Genomic DNA, 12,570 nt, shown 5'->3' on the forward strand with positions numbered 1-12,570 from the left:
TCCCGGTACCTGCAGGCCTCTTGGCTCCGCTGATCCCGGTGCTGGGAAGCATATTACCCTTTTACTATATAGGATATTGGCCTGGTGCATGGGTGGGGGCCGGCTGGTTTGCCCTGAAGGGTGTCCTGGATCAGGGTGGGGGTCCCCACTGGGATGCCTGGCCAGCCTGGGTGAGGGGATGATGGCTGTTTGCAGCTGGTCACACACCCTTCAGGGTGGGGGTCCCCACTGGGGTGCCTGGCCAGTCTGGGTGAGGAGCTGAGGGCTGTTTTCAGGCTGGGGGTGACTGAAGCTCCCAACCGCTCCTTTTTTCTTTTTCTTTTTTTTTTTTTTTTTTATTCTGGGCCAGCTTTAGCTTTGAGGCTTGGCTCCAGCTCTTAGGCCTCCACTGCTGAAAGTAGGTTTCTGGCTTTTGCTTACAATGTTGCGATCCTGCTGGCTGAAGCCCGGCGGACTAAAGCAGGTTTCTGGGGTTTTGTTTAGCTTCTATATTTGTAACATAGTTGCTTAGAGTTGCAGCTCAGAGGCCTGCAGCGACAGGCAGGGAACGTTGGAGTCCTCCGTCACTGAAGCAAGCAAGCCTCATGTTAGTTTCAAGCTGCCTGGCTGCCGGCCGGCATCTTGGCTGGCAGTTAATTTGCATATTGCCCTGATTAGCCAATGGGAAGGGTAGCGGTCGTACGCCAATTACCATGTTTCTCTTTTATTAGATAGGATTTCCAAACTTCAAAAATTATCAAACTAATTTAAATTAATTTTTCTACAGCTTGAATTTTAATGTTCTTTATTTTATTGTGAGAAAAATGAGTGTTAAAAATTTACATTTCTTATACATGGAATATATAAACCCATTTGAGATAAAGTCAAAGGTCAAAAATTTTGCTATAACCTATTCAAAGGTTGACCGATTTAGTATAATAGGTTATGCTAATAACTAAACCTATTTTCATTGATTAGCTTTTATATAGGGAAGTGGGCAAAAGCAGGTGAATAATAATACAATAATCAATAAATAAATAATACATGAATAAACCCTGTTTCCCATATCACAACTGTAAACTTACTTTGCCCACCCCTGTATATATACCTACATATGGATATCTCCTGTATTATCCATAAGAATGAGGCCTATGACTCATCTTAATGTATCAACAAGTCAGCTAGGTGCTGAGTAAATACATGTTGATGGTATGGGAGGCTGTCCATGGCCCACCCAGTCATCCTTGAGCGGGTTGAGGCACCATCCTCATGGCTCTTGGCTGCACCCAGCTCAAGGGGCCTGTCTTGGCCTGTTGGTGGCCGATTGTCCAAGGGGTTATGTACTCTCAGCCTGGGGATGGAGTGTAACCTCCTTGCTTTGGGCAGTACAACTGTGATCCAATTCATGCTCCAGAGCTCCCGGTGGGATCAGGCTGATCTTGACTTCTCCCCAAACCCCGTCTTTTTCCTAGCTTCTTCCCACAACTACGCTTCTTTTCTCATTCACTTATAGACCTCTTCTTGAGAGTAATTTGACATCATTATTAACTCTGTATTCTCTGATGCAAATGAGAATAATTCTTGAAGACAGATTTAAAGAAAGCATGCAGGGGCACGAGGATACAAGGCATCTAGTGATGGAAACCTGGGTTTAGGGTTGATAAAGAATGTTGGTACATAGGATTTTTAGCTTTTCTGAGGTTAATGTTAATACAGTGGGGTCTTGACTTACAAGTTTAATTCATTCCATGACGGAGCTCGTAATTCAAATTACTCATATGTCAAATCATAAAGTGAACGAGTGAGACACGTGATGCTGGGCTGATGTTGTGGCGTTCACTGTGACGTTCACTGTGCCAACTAGCGGTGGGGTATCTGAAGCTGGCTTGTAACCCGAATTTTAGCTCGCAACTCAAAGCAAAAAATTGGCCGAGAGACGGCTCGTATCTCAAAAAACTCGTTAGTTGGGACACTCGTAAGTCAAGGCCCCATTGTATTGCATTTTATGATGTCTGTGTAACCCTCTTTTTATTTTTAACTGTGTAATAGTAATATTTATAATATAAGTGGAATTATCAATGGTATCCATATGAATAACTTCAGTGTTTTTCTTTTGGTTAGAACCCGGAATGGTAACATGCCCATCACTTTCTTGAGAGTACAAATCTTTGCTTTTCCCAAGAATATGCTGCCTGAGCAGGCTGTAGTTGACTGGATCTGGCAAATTGTGAATATTTAAAGGAGGCCACTTTGAAAGCTCCATTAACTCCTTCAGGCCTTTAGGGTTCCATTTAGTATAACTTAGGTCTAATCTTAGCCAATCCTAATTGGTGAATTACCCTAAATGTTGCATTAAGGACATGGATGAGTTAATGCAACTTCCAAACATGCCACCCAGGAAGAGCCTGGCAAAGCGCAGGCAGGGGCAGGTTCCAGTCCAGGACAGCTATGGTTGGCCCTTTTTCAGCACTGAGAGACGGGGACCGGCCTCATTTCAAATGTGCTCCCTCCTTGGTACTGCAGAGGTATGTCTTACTGAACAATAATCTTGGAGTCTGAAGGAATTAATATTGTTTCCATTTCTTTATAAATAGTTGAGACATTGATATAGTCTAGATCTGTGTTCTGAAAAGGAACATTAATTATTTCCAAGTCATTAAACAGAATCCAGTGTATTCTGAATCTTAACTCACAGCATTTGTATTAGTTTTCCGCGACAGCCCTAACAAAGTACCACAAACTGGGGACTGAACAACAGAAAATGTATTGAATCACAGTGTTGGAGGCCAGAAGTCTGAGATCAAGGTCTCAGCAAGGTTAATTCCCTCTTTGAGCTGTGTGGAAAATTTATTCTATACCTCTCACCTCGCTTCTGCTCTTTTGCTGGCAGTCTTTGGTATTGTAGAAGCATCACCCTACCTTTGCCTTCATGGCCACATGGTGTTCCTCCTGTGCATATCTTTTGCTAAATGTCCCCTTTTTAGGCTATCAGTCATATTGTATTAGAGCCAAACCTAATTATTTCATTTTAACTCAATTACTTCTATAAAGACCCTATTTCCAAATACGGTCACATTGTGAGGTACTGAGGGTTAGGACTTCAATGTATAAATTTGAGGAGGATACACAATTAAACCCCAAATGTCATTATTATAAAACTAGTGGCCCGGTGCACGAAATTCGTGCACATTGAAAGGGAATTAATTAGAGGATGTGAGCGTGAGGCAGTCCACATTTCTGAAATACAATGACATGAATTTTAGCTATTACTTTGCCAAATAAATGGAATTTACAGATATCATTTAAAAGTGCATTCAGCTTAATATTAAAAACTCTGGCTACCAAGTCAGGTTTGTTTTCAACTTTTTGCCAGCCTTGTAAATTGTTTGCAATATCTGCCCACTTGGGGTTGCATGTCATGGTTATGAATAAATCAGGCTTGCCATACTTCATTACAATTGCCATAGCATCCTGATATCGCTGCTGCACATTTCTGGGACTACCCTGAAAAGATGATGGAAGTATTATCATTTTACCAATTGGCACATTGTCATTTTCAGATCAAGATTTGAGATAATTCATCAAACCACTATATTTTTCAACTCTCAACTTAGATTGATTTGCTTTGATGAAATTTATCTGATTGACCTCCATTTTTGAATACCAATCCATGATAAACTGTTGAGTTAATTTTCCTGCATTTAAAATAGGATTGAATGTGTCCCGCACAGAGAGATGAAATCCATAATACTGCATTTGTGTGACTCCTGTCCTTACATTTTGTCTAGTATTATTGTCGATTACACTGTTGTCTCTGAGTCTTAATGCAATATCTGTTCCCCAGCCTTTTGCACCATGTGGGAAAAGAATAGGATATGTCATTGCATCTAATGTAGGAAACAGGATATTGATTTGTTTCATTTTAGTGGTATTTGGATTATTGGGATCCGGTTTACAGTGAATGAGCAAGTCCCTTTCAAAAGGAGGTTCTCCATCTTCATTTCTGAATATGACAGCAACCTCGGTTACACAAGGAGCATTATATCTACCTGGGTCACTGTTACGATCGTATTTAATTGCCATTGTTACTTCTGTGGGAGTAATACCTTTTGCTGCTGCTTCAGATTGGGCTTCCTTTTCTACCTCATGTAGCATCTTGTATGATTTTGTTAATTCATTTATTTCATGCATGAGGTTGTTGATGTTGATGCAGCTCTGGATTTCTGGCATTGCTAGAAGCTCCATTACTTGGAGCTTCGGCTGTATCAAAAATATAGAGTTGAGCAAACTTCCAAGAAACACCATCTGAAGGATGTAAAGTTCCATCCCAACGGCTGCCATTGCCTCCCAGGGCGCTTGACACCTGTGTATGCAAATTAACCCACCATCTTTGTCAGGTTAATTTGCATACTCACGCCTGATTGGCTGGTGGGCAAGGCTTGTGGGCATCATGGAGGGACAGTCAATTTGCATCTTTCTAGAATACGGTGATAAACTTGTCCTGTATTCTAAAACAATATGGCCCATATCCTGATGGCGATGCAATATTTGCACCCATGGAAGCAAAAGCGAAAGAACTATATGAAACGAATATTTTCCATGAAATTTTTACTGTCAGACTCTTCATTTGTCATTAATCTTTTGAAATATGCCAGGTAATCTGGAAAATGTATATCATTTGGACAGACTTTCCCTTTGCTACAACATCAAGTAAATTTCCCATCGAATGGTTTTTCATCAGAGAAATTTAATGATAGCAAAATTCACATCTAACAGTCATTCCACCACAACTATGTTCGAGAATTGCATCCTCATGTATTCCATTTTTGCTGAGAAGGCAGTTCCTACCAGAATTGGTAGTACTTGTTGATGACTGTTCTCTAGACATATTCTGTCATTGCCACCGCCTTCTTTCAACTTCAAAGGCACGTTGGTCTTTAGACATTTTCCGTTGATGACACCGGTGTTTTTCAGCATCAGAGCGACATTTTTCCAATAGCTGGTCTTCAGATACATTCTGTCACAGGTGCTGGCTTCTTTCAAGATCAGACGCACGTTGCTCTTCAGACATTTTCTGTCGATAATTCTGGCGTCTTTTGGCTGCAGAGCTACATTGTATCAACAGTTGTTCTTTAGACATAGTCCCACCTCTCTACTGTCACGGTCTGAGATGCAAGTGAATGTGAGTCCTGGCTGTCAGGTCGCTGAGAGCTCTCTGACCAATGGCTGATTCTGGCTGATTCTGTGGGGGTGGGACTTCCTCCTCCCTGCTGTCAGTTTCCATAGCTGTGATGAGGAAGCTAGGGTGATAGAGGGAGCCATGCCCTCCAAGCCACCCACTGTCTTGCTCTGCTCTATGTCCAACGGCCTCCTGCTCTTCCAAGTCTTCCAAACCTACTGCTCTCTGCCCGCTCTCCCGCTCTGCTCTCCACCGGCGAAGGTCCAGGGAGCATGTGGGCGTGGCTAGGTGCGGCCGGCCTCGCCTCCCGGGTCCGGCGAAGGTCCTGGGAGCCCGCGGCCACCATTGCCTCCAAGGGAACTTAACACCTGTGCATGCAAATTAACCCACCATCTTTGTCATGTTAATTTGCATACTCACTCCTGATTGGCTGGCGGGCAAGGCTTGTGGGCATCATGGAGGGACAGTCAATTTGCATTTTCTTTTTTATTAGTATAGATGCTTTTGTGTTGGCAGATGTTTTGATTTGAAGTTACTAGACTTCAAAGAAGTGCAGTATTTCAGGATATATCTGACATGGATGAAATAGCAGTGCACTGAAAATCAATACATTGACAACAGAAATTAAAGAAGATCTAAATAAATAGATATCCCATGTTCATAGGTCAGGTGACTTCAGCTTACTAAGATGTCACCCCCCGCCCTCCAAGTGGTGTGTAAATTTAAAACAATTCCAATTTTCAAGAAATAAAAATCCTACCATGTTCTTTTGTAGACATTGATGAGCTAATTCTAAAATTCATATGGAAATTCATGCTCTGGTGATGTGGCTCAGTTGGTGGGTATCATCCCGTGTTTCAAAAGTTTACTGGTTCAATTCCTGGTCAGGGTACCTGCTCAGGATTTCAGGCTCTATTCCTGGTATGGGGTGTGCAGGAGTTAACTGATTGATGTTCCCCTCTCACCGATGTTTCTCTCTCTCCCTCCCTCTCTCTCTCTAAAATGCAAATAAAAATATTTTAAAATAAAAATAAAATTTATATGGAAATTCAAAGGACATAGATTAGTCAAATCAAGTTTGAAGCAACTATAATAAAGTTGAAGAATTTGCTTTAGAATCTATACAATGAAAGCATTGAGTAAAATATCAGGATATAAATTATCTCACCAAAATCAAACATTTTCACATTCGCAAGAGTCAGAAACTGCCCTAGCTGGTTTGGTTCAGTGGATAGAGCATTAAACTGCGGACTGGAAGGTCCTGGGTTCGAGTCCCATCAAGGGCACATGCTCCCATTGTGGGCTCGATCCCCAGTAGGGGGTGTGCAGGAGGCAGCCTATCAATGAAACTCTCTTATTGATGTTTCTATCTCTCTCTCCCTCTCCCTTCCTCTCTGAAATCAATAAAAATATGTTTTAAAAAAGAGTCAGAAGCTATAGTAGGAGATACCACTCCATTTACAACAACCTCAAGAAGTAAAAATAGTGTATTAACTTAGAATATATTTAATAAGAAACATGCAAAAGCTAAGCCAAACAAAAGCAAAATACATGGACAAAATAATAAAAATAAAACCAAAAATATTGAAAACACTAACAACAGATGCAAAGTAGTTCTAAAATCAAAATAACTAACAATTTTACCCTTAGGTTTATGCCCAACAGAAGTACTTTGAAAAGAATGTTCATAGCAGCAGTATTTATAATAGCTCCTAAATATAAACAACCCAAATACCTAACAGCACTATAATAGATAAATTAATTGTATTTTCTTAAGACTTAAAATTGAATGAAATATAGTTACACAGAATATGAATAATATGAATCTGTTGTAATGTACCCCACGAGCAACACACAGGATGCAAAATCAAATCAATGAGTCATTTAATTGATAAAGCCGGCGACTGTGCGATGTGGCTCCAAATCTCACAGTCCCGAATAGCCGTAACATCAGACTTATATAGGCAATTATCACAAAGGTATTGATTATATCTCTAGGTTTTGAATGAGGAACCTGGTTTGCAAAAGCAGTTCGTTACAGAAGCTAAATTGAGCAAGTTAGTTATCTACAAAGATTAATTATAGTTTCAGGTCTTGGAGCCACTGAGTCAACGAAAACACATTTTCTGGAACCACTGAAGCAATTAAAGCAATTGTGCTGTCCTGGTCTCCAGGTGCAGAGGAATGTGTTTTGAAAGACCAGTGAAACCACAATCAGTGGGGTATTCAATCGAATGGGATGATTTATATAAGTTCAGAGCATCAGAATAACTTCTCTATTATTTTAGCAAGCAAACAATTACAGAAGCCAGAACAGCAGGATTAAAAATTAAACTGCAGTTTTTACCCGAGATGATTGCTACTATGCTTCAAATCCATCTCAGAAGTAAAAGATTGAGAAAGTAAAAACAGGAAGGAAAGAATGCAGAATATATGATTCCTTGTACTTATATTACAAAAAAATCAGACAAAATTAAAACAAACCACTCTTTTTAGAGATGCATATTTAGTTGATAAAGTGTAAACACATTAAAAAAATACCATACAAGTCAGGGTAGTGAATAGTTTTATGGGGTCTGTGAGGATTTAGTAATTATGAGAAGCACAAGGGCAGTGAACAATGCTAGTCATGTGTTACTTATCTCTGGGATCTAGAATATTAAATTCATAATTTTTTTTCTTTAAAAAAAGCAAGTTAGAATGTCATCAGAAAGAAAACATTTTTTAGGTTGTTGCTTAATTAAAGGCATAATAATATAGTATAACTTGAACCAAATATATCAACTTCATTTAAAATGTACTTTTCAAAACAATTTCTTTAGAAACTTTGAAAATTGGCTTAAGGAGTTTTCTTACTAGATTTAAACTAAGATTGATCCTCCTGCTAGATTTAAACTAAGATTGATTGTTCCTTTACCTGGAAAAAGAGTCACAAGCTCGTATGAAGTCTTAGTAGCCAAAACATTTTGTCATGACTTTGGTGGAAATAGAGACAGCAGAATATTTCCAAACTAATTATTTCAATCTACATGTGAATGAACCTACTTAATAATTTATTTTTCTTCATTATGCTGACTTCCTGAATCAGCCTTACCCAAAATTCAAGTAGTGGAGAAACAAATAAAAATGATTTACATTCATTTTATTCAGGGGCTTGATTTTTTGTTTGAATATTGGTGAAAGTTTTACAAAACACTGAATAAGATCCTTCAATTCACAAATACGTATTGAACCTCTTCAATGCGAACTCTCTGTGCTAGAGATAATCTGTGGGCTTTTAATGTGTATATTTTTGCAAATGAGAGCACTGCATAGGGAGAAATTTTTATCCAAATTTATAAAGTGAACTTTGGGAGTCTGAGACAGAATCAGAAATTATTTCTTATTCCTAGTCCTGTGTTTTGCACACCTATGGATATCTACCAGAACCCCTTGATAATTTCTGAATTTCCATGATCAAATCTTCATTCAGAGAGTTAGAGAGGAATCAGGGTGAGATTCCACAATACAGGTCAGTTGCTTCAAACGTGCTTCTCTGAACCAAATTAAATAAGAGGCTGCGTTACTCTTTGAACCCAAATGAAAATAAAGCAAAAGGAAAAACACTACATTATCTCCTGGAATGACAATCTGTAGCAGATACTTCCACTGTATGAGTTTTTCAAAACCTTTCCCGAGAGCTATTTTCAGAGGGAGTTCAGGACAGGAAATGAGGATTCTGGGAAAGACGAATGGGGAAAAAGATCCTTAGAGGTAAGAAGGCATAGAGAGTATTGAAAATAAAATTAAATCAACATATATTTCTGGCGTATTTTTTGGAAAGTCATTTCTAACTATATATTGAGGGTGTGTGTTTTTTGTTTTTCTTTAAACCAAGTTTTCCTTACCAGCACATTGACTAAAATTGGCTCCCATTCTACAAAATTTATTGAAAATCCTGTGGTACTTTTGCGGTGGCAAGGACTTCTCTGTATAATGTGGAATTAAGAATTGTCTTGTGTGGTTAATAATAATAATATACAACTGCCTTACCCTATAAACAGTCGTCCTTCCCAGCTATTTATAACTGGATTTTAAATGCACCGGAGACCATCTCCTTTCCTAGATGAAAAGCTGTACAAATCCTTAGAGAGTGATACAGAGGTGATAATAGTCAGTAAAAAATGTATATAGGGAGAAAAACACAGCAACATATATGGAAAATCCTGCCAGCATTTAGAATGCTTTATTGACAAGAACCAATTTCTAAATTGTGTATTTAATAAAGCAGACAATTATGAAAACAGCACTAGATTTAGAAGAGAGAATTCAACTGTGAAATTACAAAAACAGTTTTACATAATTTAGTGCTCATTTCCCCCCACACAAAATATCTCATCAATAAATAGAACATGTATAACTGTCCCTACTTTATAAAAAGGGAATGGCAATTTTAGGACAATTTATTAAATTACTTGTCAAAGTTGCTATAGTTAGTAAAAGAACAAGTCACAGACAGAACACTGCTGTTCACAATCCAATTAGATTTTAAATTTAGATATTCTGATTCTAAATCTGAGGCTCCTGTGCAATGATAGGAAAACAAAGGTATTAAAATAGTCTTGTGGCCCTAACCAGTTTGGCTCAGTGGCTAGAGCGTCAGCCTGGGGACTGAAGGGTCCCAGATTCAATTCCAGTCAAGGGCATGTACCTTGGTTGTGGGCACATCCCCATTCGGGGGTGTGCAGGAGGTAGCTGATCGATGTTTCTCTCTCATTGATGTTTCTAACTCTCTATCCTTCTCCCTTCCTCTCTGTAAAAAAAAAAAAAAAAATCAATAAAATGTATTTTTAAAAAATAGTCTTGTGAATATGCAGTAACAGGAGCCAGATTTACCTTTTAACTGAAACAATTAAAAAAAAACAGACAAAATAAAGAAAACAATGATTTCAGACATTAGACATGATTAAGGACAGAATAGTGATCCCTGAGAAGGGAGACAAATGAGATAGCTCTCTCATTGCCCCAGCTCACTGGAGAATGGTGGACTTGATGAGCTGAGGGAAAGAAGAGAGACCAAAGTGGGTAAAATTTGCAGAGTACAAGATAAGAGGGAGACAGAGAGAAGGAGAGCTTTGGAGGGCAGGAAGGAATCTGAATATCTGCAAAGGCTCTCTCTCATGTCCTTGCTGAGTGCTGATTAATGCATATGAGACAAGTATCTGAGGCTGGGTAAGAACCTTGTCAATGGATTACAAGTAATTTACAGAGGTCACAAAGGGCAGGAATAGTTCTTGTTCCCACAATTTGGAAGGGTTGCAATTTTGAAATTAAAAACTTTGGGTAAAGTATGCTGAAGTGTATTGCCTCAGTAGTGATGCAAAATTACTTCTCTGGTTAACCAAAGAACTTATATGCATATATGTGTAGTCCATAGATACAGACAATAGGGAGGTGAAGGCCTGGGGTGGGACAGGAGCTATGTGAATTGGGGCAAAGGGGGAAAATAGGAGACATCTGTAATACTATCAACAATAAAAATTAAAAACCAAACCAAACACACACACGTAGACACACACACGCACACACACACACACACAATTAGCTCTCAAATAAAGTCACAGCTGATTGGACATAAAAAAGATTAAAAGCAAAGTTTAAAAGGATTAAACTATTTCCAGTAATTCTACTATACCCCAGAATAAGGATCAAGGATATTTACAGAAATATAAACATTTACAGGATCCCAAAAGGTAAAATTTGCAATGTTTGACATCTGATCCAAAGTTACTAGGCATGCAAAGAAGCAGGAAAATATTATCCACAATAAAGAGAGAAAAATCAATATAAATAGACCTATAAAAATACAGATGATAGAATTGACAGAAAAGCATATTAAAATGTTTGTTATACTAATATGGCATATGTGTAAGGAAGCAGGAGAAAGATTATGAATACTAAGTAGAGATTTGAAAGAAATAATAATGCTCAAATCAAGCTTCTAGACTTGAAAGCTGTAATGTCAGAGATGACAAATATTTTGGTTGGGAATAGCAGCAGGTTAGATATTGCAGACAAAAAGAATAATGAACTTTATGTCAGGAATAGCAACATCCAAATTGAAACTAGCAACTACTTTGGGACAATTTTATGAAGATTTGTGTATATGTAATTGTAGTCCATGTAATAGAGGATATACAGGAAAAAAGATATAAAGACCAAAAGTTACAACTTTCCAAATTTGATGAAATCTATATACTCTCTAAGAAGTTCACAATCCCCAGGTACAAGAAATATGAAGAAAACTACATTAAGACATATCAAAATCAACTTACTTAAGACTAGTCAGAAAAGAATCTTAAAAGCAGTCAGAAAAAAAGTCACTATGTACAAAGGAATAAAGATAAGAATGACAGTAGGAGCCATGCCTTTAAAATTGCTGGAAAGAAATGACAAAAAAAACCTCTACACTTAGAAGTATTTTCCCAGTAAAATATATTTTGAAAACAAAACTGGATAAAAAAATTTTCAATATATTTTTTTATTAATTTCAGAGAGGAAATGAGAGGGAGAGAGAAATAGAAGCATCAATGATGAGAGAGAATCATAGATCAGCTGCCTCCTGCACATCCCCACTGGGCAGTCAGCCTACCACCCGGCATGTACCCTTACTAGGAATGGAGACAGTAACTTCTTGGTTCACAGGTCTATGCTCAACCACTGAGCCACACTGGCCAAGCTGGAATAAGAATTCTTTTGCTGATAGAATAGCCAAAATTATTCATTATCATTTGACCTGCACTGAAAGAAATGTTGAAGACAGTGCTTCAGGCAAAAAGGAAAACTATGCTAGATGACATTATAGATCTAAAAAGGTGAAGAAATTAGCTAAAGAACATATATGCATTCCACATAGACACAGACAACAGTGGGGAATGGCCTGAGGGAAGGGGGAGCGGGGACTGGTTGGAAGTGGGCAAAGCAGGGGAACATGGGTACATCTGTAATGGTGTCAACATTAAAAAAAAAAAAAAGAGTGCTATAAATAGTGAATATATGGAGAAATAAATACTTTTTAGAAAGTTTTAAGATCTCTGTAAAGATCCGTAAAGATAACTAACTGTTTAAAACAAAAATAATAACAATGAATTGTGGGACTTACAACTTGTACTGTGATAAAATTGTAAAACAATAACAGCACAAAGACAGTGGGGACATAGAGCATATTGTTATAAAATTCTATTTCTAATATTATTTTAATACTAGAGGCCCAGTGCATGAAATTCATGCACTCGGGGGGGAGGGGTCTCTCAGCCTGGCCTGTGCCCTCTCGCAGTCTGGGAGCCCTTGGGGGATGTCTGACTGATGGCTTAGTCCCGCTCCCCACGTGGGCTTAAGCCATCAGTTGGACATCCTTAGCGCTGCCATGGAGG

Source organism: Myotis daubentonii, chromosome 10 (assembly GCF_963259705.1).
Source record: "Myotis daubentonii chromosome 10, mMyoDau2.1, whole genome shotgun sequence".
Lineage (NCBI taxonomy): Eukaryota > Metazoa > Chordata > Mammalia > Chiroptera > Vespertilionidae > Myotis > Myotis daubentonii.